Source organism: Prunus dulcis, unplaced genomic scaffold (assembly GCF_902201215.1).
Source record: "Prunus dulcis unplaced genomic scaffold, ALMONDv2, whole genome shotgun sequence".
NCBI lineage: Eukaryota > Viridiplantae > Streptophyta > Magnoliopsida > Rosales > Rosaceae > Prunus > Prunus dulcis.
The window spans coordinates 38,173-46,790 of NW_023010118.1; the positions used below are offsets into that span (position 1 = coordinate 38,173).

Consider the following 8,618-nt stretch of genomic DNA (forward strand, 5'->3'; position numbering starts at 1 on the left):
GTTCTCCAACTACAGCCAAATATCAGAGCAACTACTAAAAATATACAAAGGAAATAATCTTTTTACAAACAAAATCCTGCATTACGAAGAGGTGCGGAAGCTAGGAGAAGGCCCGGTGGTGGATTCCTGTGCACGTCTACAGCCTGGGGGCGCAAAGCATTTGAAAATGTGAGTGAACAAAAATATTGGTCTAGAAAATAGTATCTGAACATATTAACCCCACTGTAAAAACAGTTATGCAAAAGCTAGATTTTTTTTTCTCTTTATTATATTCGTACTGAAATAAAAGCATTCATATAGTTATATACGTATATGCAAAACATGTTCGAGATCAATAAATTTCGCATAAAAGCACAGTAATCAATTAAAAACTACCACCGAGGTGTAACCCTTTAATTCTGTCAATTCATGATATCCGTCAATTCCCCTGGCAGGTCTCGGTGACACAAAGTCAACCCGAGCCGCAAACTGGTAGGATTCAGGAGACCGTAGTCAGCCTGATTCGCAAACCAAGCTCTCACGGTCCGGGCGAACCCGAAACTCGTGAGGCAAATGTCAAGTGCACTGACAAAATTGAAGGTAAACTAGATGTCCGTGGACATCATCATATCCAAAGGCAACAAACTGTTTCTGTAACTGGGTACTCACGGTGGCTTAAGAAAATATAAGATTTCTGAAAATTATGATAAATAACTGAATTTTTGTTAAATCTGGAACTCTGCTGCCATTTTATCTGATATAAATCTCAATCTCTACTTTCTATATCTCTTTAGCATATTCAACTAAGCAGCATATAAATAAGGATATTTAAATTCAACAAATCATGCTAGGAAATTCATACTCAATAAAGCTTATTCAAGATCAAACAATAAAATTCATTTGCATAAAATTATTTATAAAAGAAAAGTCCACTCACTTCTGGTCCGAGCTAACTGGACCTCTTGAAGGTCCCTCCTGCGGGTCTGCCTGGCCCCGGGTGCCTGATTAAACCATGAATATTTAATTAATAAAACTGCTCAATAAAAGTATTAAATTAAAACTCTGACCCTCGGCTCCTAGAAGTGTGTGCACTAACTTTAAAGTCATTCCTACGCCCACTTAAGCATTTCAGATGTTTAGAACTGTCTTAAAAGACCTGAGACTTCACTAAGCGATAAACTACCATGTTGGTCAATACGGAACTTCGTGGGGTCCACGACCTCCAATTGTCAATCTGGGAGTCCCAATAGGTTCCTCACATTTAAATACCCATGTCCTGCTCGTCTGGTCTGAATTAGGCGGTCGGATTGACCACGATCGTGTAATCGCATAATTTTTAAACCCTAGTCCCTAGTCCCTAGTCCTAGGGTTCGCGATTTCGAAGTATCCGTTGAATTCTACACGATTCTGAAATTATCTAGAACAACATATCTGAATTTGAGTATGATCCAACGGCTCAACAGTATTGAACCCGGAAATCGCACAATATGGAAAATTCGTTTGAGGCTCAAACGGTATCCAAATTGAGATCCGCGAATTCCTACGCGCTCGTGACAACCGAAGGATCGCAACAAGACACAGTGTCTCTGCACTACCCTTGCCCACGCGCCGGCAGCGATGGGTGTCCAAAGCGATTACACATCGCCGGAAAAACTCAAAACCACGGCTCCAACCTCGTATCCTACCATATTTGGAACCACTTTTGTTCTTGGACCTACCCCAAAAACTGACCGGAAGTAGCTGAACACGGAGGCCGAAACTCGACCAAATTTCAATTTGAAAACTGGGCTGTGTACGATCAAAATTGATGCAAACCTATCTAACCATCAGCTAGAGCTTGGAAAATAGGTAGAAATCCATACCTTACTCGACAAATTTGGAGACGAATTTGAGTGACTACTGGTTGCACCATAATCAAACCAAGCGTGTCTAGCACCAAAACGACTAGCACCAAGGCAAAAATGCCTTCTTCCCTGCCGAAGGAACACACTCTTCCGAAGCAACAGCCACCTGCTGAAGCTCCTGACTACCGAACTTAATCTCCAAGGACACGTGCCATAACCCCGGCAACTTGCACAAAGTACCACATTGAAACTTTGTGCAAACCTCATACTTTCACTTCCCTATAAATAGGGAATAGTACTCAAGTAAAAAGGGTAACTACTTTCTTACCTTCACTGTTACTCTACCAAAGTTACGACTCTTAGCTGACTAAAGCATTGGAGAGCCTTTCGGCCGACACCACACCGGTGTCGAAAGCTTAACGACTGCTTCTCCCACTTTGTCTTCTGCCGGTTCTTCTCTTACCGAAGGTCCTCACCTTCTCCCCTGCTGAAGACTCACCACATCTCTCTAAGTTGACCCTCTCTGAAAAAGAGCATGAACAGTCTACACCAAATTGCACAGGATGTGAAGCAGGAGGCAAGAAGTGTATGTTGACGAACAATGGCACCAGAGTTGAAAGTGAATGTGTTGACTTGAAGAAAGCAAGGCAATAATACATATTTTTCTTCACATACTTCCTTGTAAAGTGCCGGCAATTATTCAGGGGATGTTGCCCAGGAGGCAATATGTATAAATGAATTTCACAAACATGACGATCTGATTTGTTTCATTATCTTTTACAGGTGCAGCAATGAAATTAGCGGCTACCAGTGAGTCACCTAACAGATTATTTTGCTGTCATGTCTAGAAGACTGGGGATGTATATTTACTTTTTAATGATTGTTTTGTAGGTGCAACCCTAGGTTCATTCGTCCTCTTACTATTGGTTGTTACACTCTATTAGGTCTATGGCTATGATATAAAGGAAAACGAGAATCGATTAAAAATTGAAAGATTTCTAGAGGATCACAAGGCCTTCAAAGTTCAAACTAAGTAGATATTCCTATGCAGATATTAAGAGGATTACAAATCAGTTCACGGACAAGTTAGGCGAAGCAGCCTACGGAACTGATTATAAAGGAAAGCTTTCTTCTGAAATCTTCGTTGCTGTGAAGGCCCTCAATGGTTCTAACGGAAAAGGGGAAGAGTTCATAAATGAAGTGGGAACAATGGGTCTATCCACCATGTCAACGTGGTTCGCTTGGTTGGCTTCTGTACGGATGGATTTAGAAGAGCTCTTGTTTATGAGTTCTTCTCCAATGGTTCAATGCAAGTTTACATTTCATCAATGGGCAACAAGAATGGGTTCTTCTGTTGGGATAAGTTGCAAGATATTGTCATAGGCATAGCCAGAGGCATTGAATATCTTCACCCAGGATGTGATCGGTGAATTCTCCATTTTGATATCAAACCTCGTAATGTTTTGCTAGACCACAACTTCACTCCAAAGATTTCGGACTTTGATTTGGCGAAGTTATGTTCCAAGGATCAAAGCACAGTGTCAATGACTACGGCTAGGGGGACCATGAGCTACATTGCACCTGAAGTGTTCTCCAGGAACTTTGGAAATGTGTCCTATAAGTCTGTGTATAGTTTTGGAATGCTACTGCTTGAGATGGTAGGAGGAAGAACGAATGTCAGTTCACCCACAGAGAACACAAATGAAATTTACTAACCTGAATGGATTTATAATCTTCTAGAAGAGGGAGATTGTTGATGTGTAACCTTTGAGCTGAAATCCTTGGCGCCAAAGTAGTCTTTGTTTGAATTTTATTTCTTTTATGTTAAAATTCTGTTCGTAATATGAGCCATTGGATCATAGTCGAAATGGTCTCTTATCTAGCCTAGGATATTATCTGTCAGATTGTGACAAGTGTAATCATCTCATAGGATGATAGGATCAATGGTTAGGATTAAATCCCTGTCTAAATCAGTTAGAGAAGAATCTCTCTTCTCTCTCCTCTAACGGATATATTGGTATAGTGGAAATGAAAGAATACAGAACTTTAAGCAAGATTGCAGCTCAACAATCTCTCCTTTTTTTCCAATTTCTCAAATCTCCAGAAAACTAGAACACTAAAACCATGAACTCTAATATGGCCTCATAGCCAGGTTGGATTGCTTAAACTGGGCGTGAATCTATGAATAGAGAATCGGACTCGATTCGACCTATTTTTTGAGAGCTTATTTGAAGATCGAAGCTGTGATTTCTTGAATCCACTATCTCATGTGGCAGGAACAGCTAAGCTTCGCACACCAGTTTTCAACGGAGAAAACTATGAGTTTTGGAGCATTAAGATGAAAGCCATTCTAAAATCTCATGGATTATGGGATCTGGTCGAGAATGGGTTAGATAATTCAGATTTGAAGAAGGAGAAAGAGGAGGTTACGGTTACTGAGAAGTCCACGATGGCTCAGATTCTGATGAAGGATGCTCACGCACATGGATTAATTCAAAGTGCTGTCTCAGATCAGCTATTCCCCAGAATTGTGAATGAGGAGACCTCAAAGGGTGCCTGGGATATTCTGAAGCTGGAGTTTAGAGGCGATAAACAAGTAAGAAATGTCAAGTTGCAAGGGTTGCGTAGAGAATTTGAATATACTCGTATGAAGGATAGTGAATCTCTATTTGTATATCTTGTTAGATTGTTTGATATGATGAATCAAATGAAGAGTTATGGTGCGGAATTACCTAGAGAGAGAGTTGTGCAGAAATTGTTGTTTAGTCTGCCGAAATCATATGACTCTTTTTGCTCTGTGATTGAACACTCTAAGGATCTTGAAACTTTGGAAGTTCAAGAGGTGGTTGCCTTTCTGAAGAGCTTTGAGCTCATATTGGATCGTCATACTGAGAATTCTACAGAAAGGGCTTTTACTAGTCTGAATATTGAGGAAAAGAATTCTAAGAGTGGAAGTTTTCCTGGAGATCAAAAATCTCAGAAAAGCTGGAAGTCTAATGATGAAAACAAAACAGCCTGTAAACACTGTGATAAGCTACATTATGTCAAGTGTTGGTTTGAAGGGAAACCTAAATGCCATGGGTGTGGGAAATTTAGGCATATGATCAGAGATTGCGATGGGAATAAAAATGTACATAAGGTGAATTATGCAAATCAAGTTGAAGGAACTGGTACTTTGTTCAATGTGTGCAATGCTGCAATAGATGTTAAAGTGAATCATTCATGGTACATTGACAGTGGTTGTAGTAACCACATGACAGGAGATGAGGGACTTTTAGTCAATATTCAAAGGAACTTGACCTCTAAAGTGAAGATGGGAACTAGAGAAGTAGTTCCAGTTGCAGGAAAAGGGACTCTTGTGATAAAAACCAAGTTGGGTAAGAAGCACATTCAAGAAGTAATGCTTGTACCTGGTCTTGAAGAAAATCTGCTTAGTGTTGGGCAAATGATGGAGCGTGGGTACTATCTTGTGTTTGGAGGGAATATGGTGAATATTCATGATGATCAGTCGTTGAGAAATCTGATTGTGAGGGTTCAAATGACCAATAACAGCTGTTTTCCACTAACAATGATGCCTGCTAGTGATTTGGCATTAAAGGCGAGTGTTACACACTGCTTGCAGACATGGCATAAGAGATTAGGGCACTTAAACGAAAGAAGCATAAAATTACTTGAGAATCAAGGCATGGTTCATGGCTTACCTCATTTGGAACAAATTTCAGTAGTATGTGAAGGTTGCATGCTAGGAAAGCAACACAGAGATTCTTTCCCTTTGGAGTCCACTTGGAGAGCTACAAGTCCTTTGGAATTGGTTCACATAGATATCTGTGTACCAGTGAAGACTGAATCCATTTATGGAAATAGTATTTCTTGCTGTTTACAGATGATTGCACTAGAATGTCATGGGTGTATTTCATCAGAAACAAGTCAAGTGCATTTGAATGTTTTAGAAAGTTCAAGGCTATGACAAAGCTGCAAAGTGGATATAAGATAAAAGGCTTGAGGAGTGATAGGGGTAGAGAGTTTTTATCCAGTGAATTTAACAAGTTCTATGATGATTTTGGAATTCAAAGGCAGCTAACTATTGCATACTTTCCTCAGCAAAATGAAGTTGCTGAGAGAAAGAACAGGACAGTAGTGGAAATGGCAAAATCTATGCTGCATGAGAAGGGTATTTCTTATCAATTTTGGGCAAAAGCTGTAAATACAGCAGTCTATCTACTAAATAGATGTCCCACCAAGTCTCTCAAGAGGGTAACACCATTTGAAGCTTATACTGGCAGAAAACCAGGAATTGCACACTTAAAGATTTTTGGATCTCCTTGTCATGTGCTCATCCCTTCAGCATTAAGGCATAAACTTGAAGAAAATAGCCACAAGTGTATCTTTGTGGGTTATGGACTCTGTGAAAAGGGGTACATGCTATTTGATCCAAGCACTAGAAAGGTTATTATGTCCAGAGATGTGCAGTTTGATGAGAATGGCTCATGGAAGTGGGAGAATGCAAGTGCAGGAGAAATGACAGTCCCTGTGCCTACTGAGAATCAAAACTGTAATCCAAGTCAAAGCTTGGATACACAAATGCAAATGGATGAAGGAATCACACTACAGAATGAACCAAGTCAAAGCTTGGATACACCAACTCAAATGGATGAAGGTTTCAATCTGCAAGATGAAGGAATAAGTGAAAGTTCTCAAGCTATTGATCACACACCAAAGAAATGGAGAAGTGTTAACGAAATCATGGCTCAGTGCAATATGTGCATTGTGGAACCTGACAGTTTTGAAGAACCTGATCTTGATGAGTCATGGAGAAATGCAATGAAGGCTGAGCTGGAAATGATTGAGAAAAATAATACATGGAAACTAGTGGACAGACCATTTGGCAAGCCAATTATTGGTGTCAAGTGGGTCTACAAAACTAAACTAAATCTGGATGGATCTGTGCAGAAAAACAAGGCCAGACTTGTGGCAAAAGGCTACTCTCAGAAGCCTGGAATAGACTATAATGAGACGTTTGCTCCAGTAGCAAGATTGGATACTATTAGAACATTGATAGCACTTGCTGCACAGAAGGAATGGAATCTATATCAACTGGATGTAAAATCTGCCTTTCTGAATGGAGTGTTAAAGGAAGAGGTTTATGTGGAGCAGCCACAGGGTTTTGTGAAGGAAAATGAAGAAATCAGAGTGTATAAGTTGAACAAGGCCTTGTATGGACTAAAGCAAGCCCCAAGAGCCTGGTATGATGAGATAGACTCTTACTTCAACAAGGCAGGATTCAAGAAAAGTCCTAGTGAAGCAACACTCTATGTCAAAACTAGTGAAGATTCAGGTATTCTTATTGTTTCACTCTATGTGGATGATATTGTCTATACTGGAAGTTGCCCAAAGTTACTTGAAGAGTTCAAAAATGATATGATGCAACATTATGAAATGACTGATCTTGGACTACTCTACCATTTTCTTATCATGGGAGTAGTACAAATAGATAAACATACCTTTCTTCATCAGAAGAAATATGCATTGAAGGTGATTGAAAAGTTTGGATTGAAGGACTGCAAGTCTGTGGTAACTCTATTAGTTGCAAATGAAAGGCTGTGCAAGGAAGATGGCAGTGAGGCAGTAAATGAGAGTGAATATAGACAGATTGTAGGTAGCCTGCTTTATCTGACAGCTACAAGACCAGACATAATGTTTGCCTCTAGCTTGCTTGCTAGATTCATGCATAATCCTACTAGAAAACACATGGGAACAGCCAAGAGGGTATTGAGATACATTCAGGGCACACTTGACTTTGGAATTGAATTTATAAAAGGGAAGACAGCTACCTTGATTGGGTATTGTGACAGTGACTGGGCAGGAAGTGAAGATGATAGAAGAAGTACTTCAGGATATGCATTCACACTAGGATCTGGTATGTTCTCATGGGCATCAATTAAACAAAACACAGTAGCCTTGTCCACTGCAGAGGCAGAATATGTTAGTGCTGCTGAAGCAACATCACAAGCTAAATGGCTAAGGTTCGTACTTGAAGATTTTGGAGAGGAGCAGGTGGAAGGTACACCAATTTTGTGTGATAACACCTCTGCCATAGCAATGGCAAAGAATCTATTTTTCCACCATAAAACCAGACATATTAGCTGAAAGTTTCATTTCATTCGAGAAGCTATTCAAGCAAAGGAGATTGAACTAATCTACTACAAAATAGAAGATCAGATTGCAGACATACTAACCAAGGCTTTGTCCAAGGATCGTTTTGTGTATCTCAGAGATCTACTTGGTATGAAATCAGCCAAAGAGTTAGAAGGGAGTGTTGATGTGTAACCTTTGAGCTGCAATCCTTGGCGCCAAAGTAGTCTTTGATTGAATTTTATTTCTTTTATGTTTAAATTTTGTTTGTAATATGAGCCATTGGATCATAGTCCAAGTGGTCTCTTATCTAGCCTAGGATATAATTTGTCAGATTGTGACAAGTGTAATCATCTCATAGGATGATAGGATCAATGGTTAGGATTAAATCCCTATGTGAATCAGTTAGAGAAGAATCTCTCTTCTCTCTCCTCTGACCGATATATTGGTATAGTGGAAATGAAAGAATACAGAACTTTAAGAAAGATTGTAGCTCAATAATCTCTCCTTTTTTTCCAATTTCTCAAATCTCCAGAAAACTAGAACACTAAAACCATGAACTTTAATAGAGATGACCTACGAATCCATATGGGTGAAGAAGGAGATGGTAAAATTCCAAACAAACTTGCAATTGTAGGACTCTAGTGCATCCAATGGTATCCA

General features: G+C 39.6%; 1 pseudogene; it reads left to right on the forward strand.

The window, feature by feature from the left end:
* Positions 1-2,411: 2,411 nt before the first annotated feature.
* Positions 2,412-8,612, forward strand: LOC117612939 (annotated as a pseudogene).
* Positions 8,613-8,618: the final 6 nt, after the last annotated feature.